General features: G+C 48.1%; 1 protein-coding gene across 1 annotated transcript in view; it reads left to right on the top strand.

Moving 5' to 3' along the window:
• Positions 1-4355: 4355 nt before the first annotated feature.
• Positions 4356-16351, top strand: part of ZNF469 (zinc finger protein 469) — a 121768-nt gene continuing 109772 nt past the window's right edge. The window contains exon 1 of the mRNA XM_072346864.1: positions 4356-4394. The gene's annotated coding sequence lies outside the window, so the exon portion shown is untranslated. The remainder of the gene's footprint in view (positions 4395-16351) is intronic.

Below are 16351 nucleotides of genomic sequence, written 5' to 3'. Positions count from 1 at the left end.
AGGCTCCCAGCTCTTCTTTCCTGGAGACCGAGGTGCTTAGCACTGTCAGCACCGCATGAGCCATCCCTGCAGTAACAGACCTGCATCCAAGGGGATATGTAGGCAATGTGTTAGTACTTGTGGAAAAATTCTCCCAGAGCTTCCAATTTTCACTGGAATTATTAAAAACCAAAAAGTAGAGAAAGTTTTGTTCATGAAGCTCTGGAAAACACCACTGATAGTATCTTTTCAGGGCTGTTTTCAACCTCCCCCGTTAAAAGATGAGCTCAAGGTACCAAGTTTTGGGTTTGCGTTTCCAGTTTTCCAATGTTTTGGGACTCCAAGCAACAGGATGATGTGGGTTTGAAATTATCTTTTGGCTTTTGTGGTGAGGAGACCGGAGTGGAAGGAGTGACCAAACCTTCAACAGCTGCTGATGGAGATGAGACCGTCAAAGCAGACTGGAGCTGCTCCTCCAAGGGAAGACTGTCCAAGAGATGGTCAGAACCCCATAGCAATGGGCTGTAATGTGGTTTAGATGAGCTTCACCTCTTGCTCTGAAGAACTCTGCAGCCTTTCATCGTCACTCCCAGGAACTGGATCCATTCTGAAGATCAACAATACATGGAAAATGGAATATTTTGCTTATTAAAGTAAGTTGGATTTCCAGCTCCAAGGTTGGCAACCGGAGCTCGGAGAAGCTATGGAGCTGGAGAGCACATCGTTCCCCCTTCCAAAAGAAACCTCGCTGTGTGCCAACACTTTTATTTATAATGTTAAAATAAGTTGAGTACATTAAAAGGTATTATTGAGGGAGCAGGACTTAAAATATATCATTTTTATGTTATTAGGCTGCTCTAAGTGAGGTGTCCTACTGCAGGCAGATAATCTGTCCCTCTGCCTAGATTCCACACTGGAACTTACTGGAAGCTTTTCACCACAAGAATCTGAGCAAACCGATTATTTTCAAGAAAAGAAAAGGGAGATTGAAGAAAATAATGAAATACATAACCTCAAACCACGGTGGAGAAAATTCCTGACAGCAGCTCCGTGGCTCATGACCACCTGCTTGCCCCTGTGGTGTGTGCGAGGTTTGAGCCCATAGGGGAGGTGGGTGGAGGTTGGGGTGGGCTGCACCTGGAGCCTTGCTGCCCCCCTTCCCTCATTCCAACCTCATTGGAGCGAGGGGAATCCAGAAGGAATCCAGACATCCCAGTGCATCCCCTGAGTGGCGCTGACCTTTACGAGCCATTCCATCGCGTTAGCATCCCGTGGGCTGAGCTGTGACATAAGGAAGCGTCTGGGAAAGGCCGTCGGGGTAATGAAGGTGTTGCAATGAAAGCCAGAGCACACAGCCAGCTTCTCAGATGAGGAAAAGAGGGGAAGATAAGCTGACCACATCCTGTCCACAGGAGCGCAGTGCGTCATCTAGCGGGATATTTCATGTCAGTGAAAGGGCTCTATGTCCAGCATGATTCCCCACAGCCAGGGATTTCCAAGGGCTAATTTTTCACAGCAAAACGCACACGCTTATTCAATCAGCACAGGAGCTGTGTGCACGCTTTGGCAGCCCTGCTCTTGTGCATAAGATAAAGCAGATATTTCTGTGCAGTGCCGCATTTGTTGGGTGTGCATTGTGAACCAGCTGGTGGGACGTGGCAGGGATGGGCTCCCAGCTGGCAGCTCCCATTGCAAAAGCAGCCCAGGGATGGGGCATGAAGGCGAGTAGGAGGAAGAAAATACTCCCCCCGCCCTCTGGGGAGGACCCCAGGTGTTGTGATGGATTAAGTGTTGGATTAATCCTTGTGCTCACTCCCGTCTCTGCAGGTGGGTGCAGAAACCAGAATACAGCCACGGTCAGTGCTGCTGCATGTGCTGGCTGAATGTGACAGGAATAGCATGAAGAAATGTGAAAGGGAGAGAGCGTAGTAATTCAATCAGAAAAGAGTTGGAGCCCACAGAGCCAGGGATGATCAGAATGAGATGGAAACGTGAAGTCCAGCAGTGGGAAATCCCTTGTTACGTGCCCAGGGTTTGGGCAGGAAGGGAAGCGATGGGACAGCAATGTGGATCTGAGGAGATGGGTCTGATTTGGGTGTAGACTTGTCCAGCCCCCTCCAGACTTCCCACAAATCTGAATTCTTTCAAGGCTAAGAATGAGCTCAAAGGTTTTCAGCCAAAAAAAAGGGTTTTCCATGTGGATGCTGAGAGTTTTCTTTACGCTACGTCTGGGCAAGGTGCTTTCAGGGAGCTCTGCTCAGTATGGTACCGGTTAGATAGCGGAGGGGGAAGTGGTGTAAGAGATGGAGTGCTTAGCTCCCAGTGGAGGCTCTTTGGGTGTATCTGGGTGATTAAAAGCGATATTCATGGCAACCACGGAAGCGCCCGGGGCTGTGGCTGGGATCTGTCATGCTGAGTGTGGGACCTACGCAGAACAAGAAGCAGAGTGAGAGCAGAGAGAAGAGCAAATGAGGTAACGGAGGGTAGGAGGAGAATGCAAAGCCACTGTGAAAGCATAGCAAGGCCAGTGCTGTGTCTCCCCAGTCTCCAGATCTTTCCCTTTCCTCACGGCTGTGGTGCAGCTGTAGGGAGGGCAGATCCTTAAGGTGCATCCCGGCTCGCTCCTGTCCGGTGTTGGTATTTCCAATCCCAAATACTCCCTGAACCCAACAAACATTTTGGTCCTGGGGCTTATCATAATACAGCATCGCTGGCTGCGCTCTGGTGTTTTAAGTGAAATAAAAAGTGGCGGTTTGTAGGTGTAAATAAGTGGCTTGGAGGAACTTTTCAGACCATTTGTGTATGCAGAGGTCAAGTGAAGCCATCAGTGTAAACTAAGAAGCAAAGGTGATCTATGGATTAAAACCATTTGTGTACAAGGGGCCTGTGTACCTGCAGAAGGGATCCTTTGAGCTTTCCCCTGCCCCATTAAACCACATCACACCCTCTTTGATGCCTCCGGTGATGTGAAGGATGCTGCAGACAGGCAGAATCCTCCTATGCAGGACAGTGCAGGGCTCTGCCAAAGGGTTGGAGCTCCTTACTGAAGGAGCTGTGCCTGTGGTTGGGTTGTACAGGGCTGGTGCCAGCTTGGACAAGGGGGACGTTGTAATGGCTCTGCCAGGAGGTGCCCCAGGTTCTCATTCTCTTGGCAGTGCTGCAGCTTGAGACAGCCAAGCAAACAGATGTGGTTGCCTGGGGAGCTGTGGGTCAGAGCAAGTGTTGCTGGGAGGGGGAATGGAGTAGGGCTCGTAGAGCTCCTGGAATTGAGCTCTTTGCACCAGGCTTGGGATGTATCTCATGGCTCGTCCATCCTGCAGAGTGCTGCAGGTGTTAGTGGAGCTGCCCTAGGGCAGCTGCTGAAGCTTCATTGCCCTTGGTGTGATGGCTCCCTTTGGCTTTCCTCTTGCATCAGTGATATGGTACCTGGGTGAGCTCAGAGCCATGCCCCCATGGGGTCGGGGGTTCCCATGGTGCTCAGATGCTCCACCAGTGCGCGCTGTGGCCACAGCTTTGGCATCAGCTTATTTCTCCTAGAATAGTGGAGTGGCGAGAAGGGTTTTGCTTGACTGTGGACTCCCTTTGGGTGGCGAGCATCCCTCTGTGCCTCCTGAGAACAGCAGCAGGAGCAGCTCGATGCTGTATGAGCTGCTGTGAAGTGCATGTGAGCCTGGATCCCAGCTTGCCATGGGCAAATGCACGCAAGGGGCGACAGAACTAGGGCTGTGATTCAGGAAAGCATGCCAGCATCCACTCATATTTCATACACTGTAACGCTTCTGTATGCAAACTAATTATTATTGTTTTCATTTATTCATTTTTTTTCCCTTTTGCTTTTATTTCTCTGCTCTGAAATCAAGGCTAGCAGCACCAGAGCAAACAAACAAGCTGTGCTGGGACTGCCTCTGACAGCTCTGATGGCAGCAGAGCACAGCATATGGGCTGCAAGGCACAGCATAATCACCTCCTGGTTAGTACACTGTGGTTTGCTGCTTCTTTTTTTTTTCCCCTCTGAAATGATTTGGCTAATTTTTGGACCTAGAGGAAATATGCAAGGAATTCAGGAGGAGAAATTGCCTGTGGTACCAGGGCAGGCGTTTAAATAGGGTGAGGGCAGATGCAGCAGGGCTTGGAGGCATCGGTGTCCTGGGTGGATTGCAGCTCCCCGAGCAGAGCAGGGAGCTCTGAGCACCTCTGTGGGGCACTCAGCAGCATCAGCGCTGCAGCTGGGGAGGATCTGCCAGCAAGACCCAGCTGGGGAGATGGCAGCACATGGCTGGAGGTGACACCATCACCGCTGTGTGAGGTCCTCTGGGAGACCTGCTGGGGCTCTTTGTGCTGCAGCAAAGCGATCCAGTCCAGACCTGAGGCTGTTTTCTGACTCCTTCCCTGAGCAGAGCAGCTGCTGCCTCTGTGTAAGTGTTCGGAGCTGCTGGGTTGTGGGTTTGAGCAATTGCTGCTTCTGGAATGGGTTTTGCAGAAGTGATTCTCTGGCTGCGACTGGCTCCACCTATTGTGTCTGAGGAAGCTGTCTCTAAGAGCTGCCGTTGGTTTGCTGATCCTTAGTGGGTTTGTGGAAGGTATTTGTCTGTCTTTTCTCCCTGGTGAGGCAGCAGCTTGCTGCATCCTGCAGGTGAGCTCTGAGATTACAGCCAACAGCACGGCACTTCTCCCTGTTGCCTTCTCCAGGTCAGTCTGGGAGACCTCTCTGTGCTCGGAGCTGTGTTTGTCCTTCTGGTCCAGCAGCTCCATCCAATCCCTCCTTACTCCTGCTTTTCCCCTTGGCAAAACAGCAGCTAAACAGTTGCATTTGGTTTGCTGTGAATTGGCTTCATGTGGGACAGATCCATAGTTGGACTGGGTGATCTTCAAGGTCTTTTTCCAACCTTTGTCATTCTGCACTTTGTGGACTTGTGCTCTAACAGTGGCTTCTCTTTCCTTTCTGCCATTTCCTTCATTGCCTTTGTCCCAAAGCTTGTGGGCTTTGCCCAGAGGTGAGCATTGACCACAGCCATTGTGTTGAGCCAGCTGGAGTGGGCCATGGGCAGAGCTGGAATGGATGCCTCCCATACAGGGAATCCTGAGCAAACAGTGCAGCAAGGAAAGATGGAAGAGACGTAGGCTTGCTTTCTCCGTTACTATTTTAATTTCTCTTTTAGTGTGTGGTCTGCTCGTTTTGAAATTACAGTGTTTTCTTTCCCTCTTTACCCTGATTTAGGGGAAAGGTTTGAGCTCCTTTAGATTGGCCCGACTCATCAATGGGAAAAATGAGGAGGTTTCTTAGGAATACTGTGTTCCCTCCTCGTTTCCTGCCAGTTGGCATCTTTGCAACCCTCGGCTGCTGCATACTTTGGGGATGCACTGAGATTTCTCCTGTTCTTTGAGGTTTGCTGCTATTTGCTTAAGTTTCAGTGAGCCGCTCTGCACAAACGCACGCGGATTTAATTGTGAGAAGCTAACGCTGGGATGAACTGTCTCTGGTTCTGTTTTCTTGGTCCCCTCTGTGTTTGCTTGGGAAGCACAGGCTCTGCTTTGGGTTTGCAGCAATCCTTTCAGATAAGGTTAGACGTGTTTTGTCTCCGAGTTGTAGCAAACAAAACCTTTTGCACTTCTAATTATGCTCTGAAGCTTCCCGAGGCTGGCGGAGCTCCAGAGTGGCAGTTTGATCTCGTTCAGCTCTTAATTTCCTGCTCCAGCTGTTGGTTTGTTCCCGGTAGCTGCGTTCCCAGATGTGCTCAGCTAGTGCAGGAGCACAGAGCTCTGGCTCTGGGGCAATGTCTGCAGCACCACATAGGGATAGAGACAGATGCTCAGGTGGCATTTTCCTCCACAGGTATCCCCAAAATGACTGTGGTGCAGATGTCATATGTGCCAGCATCCCTCCTGTTCTCTGGGCTGACCCCTGCACTCAGCAGCCAAGTGTGGCTGAGATGGGTGCCAGGCTCAGTGCCCTGCTCCATAGGCCATGCAGCTGGTTCCTATAACCCCAATGGCTGCATTGGTGTGGGGTGGATTTGCAGGGGCCAGCATCTCCAGAGAGCATGGGAGAAAAGCCAATTCTTCCTATGGGGAGGCAGCTTGCTAAGAGGCACAGCCTTGAGCCCAGGGCTCATACTGATGCTTGCACTGAAACAGACTTCTTAATCCTAACGCTCCAGCACTTGTTTCCTCAAATGAAGTTCAGGGTATTTCTGGTAGAGGTGCAGTGCTGGCTCCAGGAAACTACATGCTGGTAACAGATGCTGCACAGTAAATGTCTTCAAAGCCTTCCGCCTCCTCTTCCATCCTTTCAAACCAGCCAGGCCAGTCCTAATCAGGAAAGGGTGGAGGGAGGGAAGGAACCTGTGTCCTCAGGGCAGTGAGTTGTTGGATCCAGGGCACACTCCAGCATAGATCCAGCTCTGAAAGACCAGTTCCGTGGGATGATCCATCGGGAAGACTTAAGGATTAATTGAGGTTTTGATTTGGCTTTGAGCTTTTATTCCTATAATTTATCACTATATCATGAGGGCAGCGAGGGGCAGCAAAGTGGTACCTGAATGCAAGCAGCTCACAGTTAATGCTTTGCATTGGAATAGGAAAATCAGCTTGTTTCCTTTCCCCAGCCTGCCTGTGATGCATGGCTGCTCTGGGCTTTCCCCTCTAAGCAGTGATACACACTCCATGTGTCCAACTGATGGAAAGCAGGAGGTGGGATGACATCACCCCGACCTGCCTTCCCACTGCGGAAATTCAATCGGGCTTAACAGAAGGAAACCTTTCCTTATGTATTTATTTTTAATTGAATTGGATTTTTATTCCTGCTCTCCCAGAATCCTTATCCTCTTTCAGAGTAGGCAAAACTGGCAAGAACAGGCTGGGAAGTGATAAACGTGTTATGGTGCTGTCACTTATTCCTCAGCTTTCTTTCCATTCAGCTGCATCCTTCCTGAGTTGCATCCTTTCTCCTCTGTGCCTTTGGTTGGAAACGGAACCTTCTCCAGATCACATTTATCACTTTTAATAAAACCAAATGCATCCGCCGAGCATAAAAACACCCTTTGTAAGGAAGACTGTTGGTGAATCCTTGGTTCCTATGAGCCAGCCCTGCTGAGGCCTTGGCTTGTGAATGGAAGATGGCTGTAAACAGCTGAAAAACAAAGTCCTTCTTGAGAAGTTCCTATACATGAAGGAGAAAAGGCCCTGGCTGGGATTGGTAGGATAGTTTTGTAGCATGATGTCAATTAAAAATGTCACCAAAAAGGGGCAATGTTGACTTGGATATTTTCAGGATACCAGCTAAGCTACCATTGGTTACACAAAGAAAAGTGTAGCTGTTGTGAACTTCCCCTGATTTCATTAATGTCGATGCTTTGCAGGAATAAACACAGCTTTTCAATGGGAATCTTCTGTTCACAAGCTTTGGGTTTGCTTGTACAAAGGGTGTCCATGAACTCCCCCAATAGTATTACTGAGTCTGATATGTGGGTGAGGAAAGCTTTTCCCCTTGCCTTTTGCCCTTTGATTCTTGTTTCCCTTTCCTCCTGTCTCTGACCTCAGTGCTACCACCTACGTTTTGTTTTCTTGTTTTTCTTTTAGCGTCTTTTATTCTCACATCACCAATGAGCTCATAACTCACATCTGAGCTGGGTGGCTTTGGAAGAGGGCTCATGTTTTCTCTCATTCAGAAAGTTCCCCACCAAGACTGCATTCGATCCCGTTTCTTTACATTGAGTGCCTTGACCACTTGCCAGCAGAAGGACCTCACAGTTTGGGTCAGTGATATTTATAACTAAAAGGTGCATATGATTTTCTTTTTGCACACTTTCCAGAGGTCTCTTTTTTTTTACCCTGAAGAACAGTGAGGCTATAAACCATCTGTAACCCCATGACAGACCTCCATGGCTTGTAACAGGACCTCTCCATGCAACCGTTCACATTTAGCAGACTTGTGGTCACGGTGGTTTTTGCCTGTAGGACACATGAACCGTTGTTTGAAGGTAAAAGGAGTATCTTGGTGGTAAGTTGGGTCATGCTCTGCTCCGCTTTGCTTAATGCCTTGCACAGGCAGGGCTCTGTCTTTCCTCATGACTTCTTGTAAGGCACCACGTGGTTGAACCTCCTGTGGTCGGGACTATGGCTGTAATTCCATGGATTCCCAGAGTGGGGTAGAAGTTGACAAGCCCAAAAGCAAATGGGTTTTCTAACCTCAAAGAGAAAAAAGCTTTTTGAGGTTGCTCAGCCATCAGTTGAACAGCAGCCATAGGAGTCATTCAGGGTATGGGTCGTTTTTGGTGTCTGCTCATCCTACCAAGCTGTGTGTAAGCAAGATTGTGGCTTTGGGTGATAGAAACGTGCATCTCGTGTAGGATAAGAAGAGTGAATTCAAGTACAGCTGGCCAGAGCAGACTGCTCAGGAGGAGGTGAATTTAGGGGTAGGTTGTTCAGTGTGGAAGGGGAAGAATTGGAAAGAAGAAGGATTCTCTTCTTCATGCTCAGGTTTGGTTGAATTATATTGTAAGTGAAACTTGCTCTGCAAATTGCTTCTCTTTCTATCTATAGTGAAACACAAGGAGCAAAACCTGAATGTCTGAACTTCACTTTGTGAGCATTATTAGCAATCTTGCATAACAAAAATAGAGTGAGTACCAAATTGCACAGTGCATGCCTAAGTCAGTCCTATTACATTTGGATTAAATTCATGGTGATTTTAATGTCCTTAATGCATTTATGCTGCAGTAGGCACTTGTTCAGATAACTGAAACCTTGCATGTCTCTCAGCAGAAATTTGGTTTATCTGTGTTTAAGTTTTGTTAAAGCCCTTTGGTCAGGCTTTCAAGCTTTAACTCACCTAAGGGACAACCAACTTTTTGACTTGGGGACATGGTGTGTGCCTTGAATGCTGTGTTGAAACTTCCAATTTCCTACTCTCTTAATGGTGGGGAGAACACAAAGCCTTCCTGGAGCTGATAGGGAAAAGTGGAATCAGGGTGATGAGCATCTGGATCTGTGCTCTTGTGAAAATGAGGTATTTGTTGGTGTCTTTTGGGCTGACAACAGGTGTTAACAGCTGAGCAGTGCTGGTTAATTGTGTAGCAATCAATTAGGGGGGAAAACGTGGCCATTCTGCTCTTTGGTGTACAGGCTCCACCTTATCTTGGTGCCCATATGCAGAAGCGTGGAGGGGGAAATTGCACCAGGAGGGAAAATCTTCCTCTGAGGAGAGACAGCAGGTGGGGAGCAGAGCTGCAGGCTTAGTGCTCAGCCTTGGGCACATCCTTCACCCTTCCCATCCTACTCAGTGCAGGTGGTGGATCTCGGCTATTTGGGTTCCTGTTGTCACCCTCTAGCAATTTCCCAGGAACAAATACCAGTATGTGCAAACCCCAAAGCACAACAGAAGGAGAAAAAAGCACTTCTCTTACCCGGCTTTAATTGCTTTTCACTAGAACATCCTCTTCAACAGCTGAGCCCTCTCCTGAGAGCACTCTGCACACCCCCTCTCCTTCCTGCAAGGAGAACACTGTCTCTGCAGATGGCAATTGTTTGCTTTGTGGTTACTGATGTATGGAGCAATTTAGAGAGAGGGGAGAAGAAAAATCTCCAACCTTTCCTTTTATAGGTTCAGTGGGAGTAATCGCTGAGCCCATTCATCTTGTGTGTTCACCAAAGCTGCTGCAAATGCAGGGCTGCGGTGAGATGCAGGCTGTCGTTGGGTGGGAGCAGAGGATTGGGTCTGATCTTTCATGGGTAATGCTTTTGGTTGGGCTTAGGGGATGAGGAAGGGCAGGATAATGCAGTTGGTGGTGTGTTCTAAAGGTGTCTGAACTCCCCAACTAATGTGTTCTGTGCCAACTGAACAGTATAAAGTGTTGTATCAGAGCTCCTTGTGGTTGTGTTGATCATGGCTGGCATGATCTGAGACCATTGCTGAGCATCCTACATGCTCTGTACTCAACATAGCAAGCTGTGCCCTGTCCTCTGTTCATAGCACTTGGCACAGCCTTCCAGCACTGCAGGGGGAGGTGGGCTGCATCTGCCATACCATGCTTTTCATTTGCAGCCTTTGGGAGAGTTCCAGGCTGCTTCTGTAAACCAGGAAAGCACTTAGCAGTTGGGGAGTGCTTGGGGGATGACGCATGCAATGAGATGCTATGGGTTTTATTGGTGTTCAAGTTCAGGATGGTTTGCTATGCACCGGTGTGCGTTTGCTTGGGGTGAAAGTGGGGCAGTGGGAGGGGTGTCGGTGCCACTGGGGACCCTGCAGTGATGACGTGTCTTCCTGCTGCCACGGCTGGAGGTCCCGTCCTGCTGGTGGCTGAGTGGGCAGCAGGAATGGTCCCAGGAGCTGCTGCTGGCTCTGGATCCACAGCGCTTGTGTCAGCCAAGCTGTGCGTGGTCCTCATTCAGCAAACACGTGGGGTGTAGGAGCAGGGTTGCTGTAATGGGGAATGAGGTCTGGGTGCAGCTGAAAGCAAAGCTGAGCAAGGAGAAGCAGGAGAATCCCATGGCAAATGGAAAAAGCATGGAGCTACGAGGGTGCTGATCTCCAAGGTGAGGGTCTTCCATGGCTTCGCTGCGGACCACCAAGCTCTACCACCCACGTAGCAATGGGAAGCTTGGGCTTGGGAGCACAGTGAGGTCAGAGTGAACCCCACACACCTCAGGGTCTGTCTGTGCTCCCCATCCCACCTCCTGCTCCCAAAGGGATAGGAGGGAGAGCTTGGGCTGGACCTGGCCTTATTCCTATCAGCCCGCAGCATCTGCAGCTCATCCCTGTAGAGAGCAGGCGGTGAGGGGGAGTTGGGATGGTTCTGGCAGTTTTCTGGCTGGGTTTTGTGTGTGTTTTGGGGTTTTGTTTGTTTGTTTGCTCTTTAATGGGTTTTCTGTGTTTGCAGCTGGAGCCCTGCCGGGTGGTTGTGGGGGTGTTGGTGTTTGGGGGAGCCTTGCAATCAAAGGTTCTTTGTGCTGCTCACCCTTTGCCATGAAATGCAAACGTGTGCATGCTCTGCAAATCTAGCTGAAGCTACAAAGAAGGGGAAAAAATTAAGCTTCGCTTTGCTGGATTTTTCTCTCTTTTTTCCTTTCCTTTAGAAATATGCATTTATTTGTTGCTGTAGCAAAGTGTACTCTGATTTTATAACTATTTATAACTATTGCTCAGTCTGGAAAACAAAAAGGCCGTCTTCTGGAAGTGCTTTAGAACAGATCAAGGCACGAAATTATGCATGGCTCTTCCTCTCAGAATTCATTACAGTGCTCTTCTCCCTAATCTCCTCCTTTGTCCGAGGCTGTAAAACAAGAATCTTCCCCTGCACTGCATCTCACAAACAGCAGTAATTGCCAACCTGGGTTTTGAAGATGGAATCCGAGGGGTTCTGGATGTGCATTCATTTGTTTGCATGCACCAGTTTATGTAGCATGAAGCTCTTAATTGCTTGTGCAATCCCTTGTGTGTATAAATCCATGCAATGAACCTGCAGATGTTTGTGCATGATGCCCATGGGCAAAACAGACTGGAAAACAGAGCTTGAGGGCACTCTTGCTTTTGAAGTTTGGATGCTTTGTGGCCACAGCTTTCAATGTGAAGCACAGATTTGGGTACTCAGGATGCAGTTAATGCTGCTCAGTGCCCATTTTCTTCCAGGCCCTTCCCTATCAATCATGCTTTGATTGGTGGAAAACAGAAACTCCTCTATGCAACTGAAAGATATTTCTGGCTCTGGTATAAATGAAGTGACTCTGAATCCTTGATTTCTTTACTCTTGTTCCCAAATTCCACCAGGAAATGCATTTTCAGTCATCAGTATTGCTGTAATGGTTGGACTGGGTGATCTCGGTGGTCTTTTCCATCCTTATTGGTTCTGTGATAATGGACCTGCAGGATAAGCACTGAAGTTTGTCTACCAAGACATCATTTCACCTCTCCAGGCTTTAGACATAATAGTAGGTCAAACTTAATCAAACTTGTACGCCTGTTGGAATGCACTGACCTAATTCAGCTCACTTTGTAGCCCGTGTGATTGCAGCCCCAGCAAGGTTGTATAAATGGGTAGGAAGTAGAGCTCAAGCAATCGGCTTGCAGGACTTCTCTTTGCCTTCCTGCAAGCCACTTGGGCTGTGACGCTGCCTGCAAACTGCAGATAGCCTGTTCTTTATTATGGGCTCACCCATCATCCCACCCTCACCGTGCCGACTACGTGCAAGCTGCGGTGTAGCTCTCAGATGCCGCAAAGACATGACTGGGCTGAATTGCTTAGAGAGAAATGCCACGCGTGTTGCTAACCAATGCTGGGTCTGAAGGGCAGGGATGCTGGGTGAGGAGGTCTGAAGCAAGCTGCTGTTTTCCCACGGAGATTTCTTGTCTCGCTGCTGCTGGTAGCTCAGAAGTTCGCCGCGTTAGCAGCGAGATAAAATCTGGATGGGTTGGAGGAAGTCTTGGGGATTCTCTCTCTTTGGGAAAGAATCTGGCTCAGATTAAGTTCCTATTTACATTTCTAATGCAAAGGTACTCGGCGTCCAACTAAAACTGTGAAAACTTCTCACATTCCTGCCGTCCCAGGGAAAGTAATCTGTACGAAACAGCGCTGCTTTTAATGGTGTTTTTCTGTAAGCGGTGATCCTTCCACCATAAAAAGCATCCCGTCCTGTTCTCAGGTTGTGCTGGAAGGTGGTTCAATGGGAACCACTGGTGGTGATGAAAGGAGAGGAAATGAAAGCGCCTACATGGAGATGGTGGTAGCCTGGGGGATGAGCGAGGACCCCTGCCAGCACCCATGGCTGGAAGCGGGGTTTATCTTCTTATTGCTTTGATCATTAATAAGCACACCTCACTGCTGTCCCCTTGGACGCATTGCGCAGAGCATCCCTCCCTGCGCACGTGCTTCCTCTGAGATCCATTTTGTTAGAGGTCATATCCATCTGTTACGGCAGACAGCTTTATTTCTGCTGAATCTTGCTGCAATAAATGCAACGAGTCATTTGCGCGCGCGGAACGGCCCAAGGGTCCTGCTAAAGCCCTTCGCCAGCATCTGGGTCTTATTTTACCTCCATGCTAATAGGGCTCGCCTGTTTTGAATAGTTTCTGTGCTCCCTGGATAGATCTCCCCTCAAAGGATGGGGACCGAGTGCTTTCACTGGGGTATTTCTGACTTAAAATGAGGCTGAGTTGGGCCGTGGGGCGAAGGAGCCGCCATTCCTGCTGTTCTAAAGAAGTTTCTCAGCAATCTGAAAGGGATTTTTCTTTTTCTCAGCAACTGTTTGTTTCTTCAAGGGTGAAATTAGGTGACCTATATTCCATCGGAGGGATGCATGATAGATAGGGATTCTGCGGAGGAAAGAATTTCACCGCTGATGAATAATAATCAAATCAAAGAGGGAAACCACATATAACTCTTGATCCCTTTTGGACTCTGACTGTTCCCAGAAGCGAGCGTGACTAATAGGTTTGCTGCAGGGCAAGCCGAATATTTTGCTGGAATCAAAATAAAATCCAGAAGCTCAGACTGATCTGTGTGATGTGAGTCATCCTCGGGCTTCTGTAACTCCGTCCTGCTCCGTGGGATCAGACAGCAAATCCCTGCTGAGCTGTGCTGCAAGGGGCACATGGGGCATGGAAACCCTGTTGTGAAATAACTTTAGGGTGACATAACCTTTGCTTGAATGTGCTGTTAGTCACTGGTTGGAGTGCTGGGATGTGGTAGTGAGGCGGTAGTATAGAGGTCTGATTTGTTTCTTTGATTTGAAGTGCTCTTGTAAATGGGATTGCTGCGTTGCGTGGCCATAGACAACATGCATGGCTTCCCACCCTTCCAGGAGGTGGTGATGGTAGCTGGAGTGAGTTGGGAGAGCAAAAATGGGATGGTTTTGCAGGGAATTGTTGTAATGAGTCAGCAGAGATGGAACTCTGATGGGTAGAAATGGGAACACCAAGCAGTGGGATGGGGCAGCAATGCATGTGCCTTCCTATGTGATTGTAGAATCATAAAGGCTGGAAAAGACCTCTACGATCCTCATCCCACCATACTGTCCTTACATACATACTGTCTCATACTACGTAAGACTTGTGCTCCAGACCCTTTGTAGCTTCTTTGTCCTACTCGGGCATGCTCCAGAGAGCTCTGATTGCTTTCATCAGGCTGTACACAGAATTTTCCCCAACAGAAGAAAAATGGTCTGAATTGAGCTGCCCAGTCCCAAGGAGGACAAGCTGAGCTCTGCTGTAAGGGAAGGGACAGATGGCCCCTGCTCACCTCCATAGGGTAACTCAGGATAAGGACCTCGAGGGGATGGGCTTGGATTGATGCGATTAAAAGATACTTAGTGAATGGGGTTATCCATCTTATTCTTTTAAGCAAACGCAGAGTACGAGCTTTCCAATAACTCCCTGCTTATGAAATGCATCTCAGGGCAGATAAATTGAAGTACAGAAAAAAAACCCCAACTGCAGTATATTGTGGCTGTATAACACTGAACGCATCGACTCTTCCTTGCCAAAAGCCCTGATAAGACCTCTATATGTTTCCCTTTTAATTAAAGCTATGATTTTTTTTCTGTAAGTGCAGTATTTGTGCCATATTTTTCTTTTATGAATTATTATGTAATTTTAAAACTCGTTCCTGGTTCAGATGCTGAATTCCCAATGGGAAGTCAAGCAGGTCTTGTAAAGAGCATTCTCCAGCCCATCTATGAAATACTTCTTTCAGCTATTAAGAGGCCCAGCGCCTGATCATAAATATTTCTGGGTTTTTAAGATGCTGTGAGGATGCTGGATTCCTCTGTTGGTTTTGCTGCTTGTGTGAATAGTTTCAAGAAGAACATAAATTTGATGTCTGCTGCACGTACGTAAATGGAAGAGCTCAATGTCATCAAGAACCTTTGTGTGTGTGTGTGTGTTGGGGGGGGGTTGCATCACTGAGCAAACCAGGTGGAGCTCTGCTTCTGTGCTCTGTTGTGTCTGGTCTAAACCTAAAATCAATCATATATATATATGTGTGAGTGTTTATATAATGATTAAACTGGAGAGGGTCCAGAATAGATGGTGGTTGATAACGCATTGCCAACATGATGCCTTTATGATAATCATCTCAAACAGACCTCGGGCAGACATGTGGATGCTGTTGGAGGAGAATTAATTGTGCTCGTTACTCAGTTACATGTTTGCAGGTGTAACCTGGCTGCTGCTTTTCAACTCCTGTTCTGCAAGCTGAAACGTTTGGCAGCATTAATGGGAAAAATCCTTTTGTTGCAAGCTTAGCGGCTGCAAAACTGCTAAGCTTGCTTATTGGGAAGCCTTAAAAAGCACTGACAGACAAATCTTCATAGACTGCTTGCCTTGGATGAGCATCTGCTACTTTGATTATCGAGAGCTTACTCAGATGTCAACCTATTGTGCTCTCAGTTTTGGATGGGATTTATGGATCAGCCAAAGTTGTTGACTCCAAATCCAAAACCGAGTGTGCCCACATGACAAAAAGTTGTCAGGCTTCCAAATCTTAGTTTGCTCCGAGGCCCATGTCAGGCACATCTGAAGTGTACGAGTCTGAGTGTTTTCCTTCTTGCTGATTGCTGAGTTTGAACTGTTTGCTTTGTAAAGATATCTTTGCTCACAAATTGGGCTTGATGTGGGCATGCATTGTTTGCAAGTTGACGGAGATTAACCCTGGACAGCTGTATGGAACTGACTCTGGTCTCCTGGTCCTCATCCAGATCCTTTGCTACGTGGCTAATTTCCTTCTAAAGTTCAATCTCTGCTTTGGCTTGGTTATGCTGATGTCTGCAGCAGACAGACCTAGATGTTAAAGTACTTCCAGTTTTAGAGGTGTTGGTAGGTGGAGTTTCCTCCTGCGAGAGGAGAGAGGGACAAATGTGGAACTTAAGTTATTTGGTTTGGATTTCACATCCACTTGGAGGATATTTGGATCCGATCTTCTGGTTTAGACCCATCTCCCTTGGAAATGTTAATGAAGCTGGTGATAGCCCAGATGCATGCAGTGCTTGGGAGAACAGCCAGGCAAACCTCGGGGGCAGCTGCAAGGCGAGCTTTGGGAATCTGTCTGCAAACCTCCTTAGAAAGGACCCGAGCATCTCTAATTTCAACAACCCTGTTGTTGTCAGACTGTCAGGCAATGGGCTTCCAATGAGACTGGTGAACACTGAAGTTGGAGTCAGAAATCGAGACAGCTTGGCTGCTGCTTCGTGCTGCTTTATGTAAAGCAGACTGACATAGGATGCCTTGACAGTAGGCTTTCTCCATCTCACACTGCCTGAAAAGCCACATTAACACACTCGGAAGGAACAGCTTCTGAAAAGCCTGATGTTCTGTGGCTGTATTTATGCTGCAGAGAGCTGGGTCTGTGCCAGGAGCTTGTGCAAACAACAGAATCTCAATGCT

The sequence above is a fragment of the Excalfactoria chinensis genome, chromosome 11, assembly GCF_039878825.1.
Source record: "Excalfactoria chinensis isolate bCotChi1 chromosome 11, bCotChi1.hap2, whole genome shotgun sequence".
NCBI classification, from domain to species: domain Eukaryota; kingdom Metazoa; phylum Chordata; class Aves; order Galliformes; family Phasianidae; genus Excalfactoria; species Excalfactoria chinensis.
The sequence above is the reverse complement of the archived record's forward strand: the minus strand, read 5'-3'. Positions and strand labels throughout refer to the sequence as shown.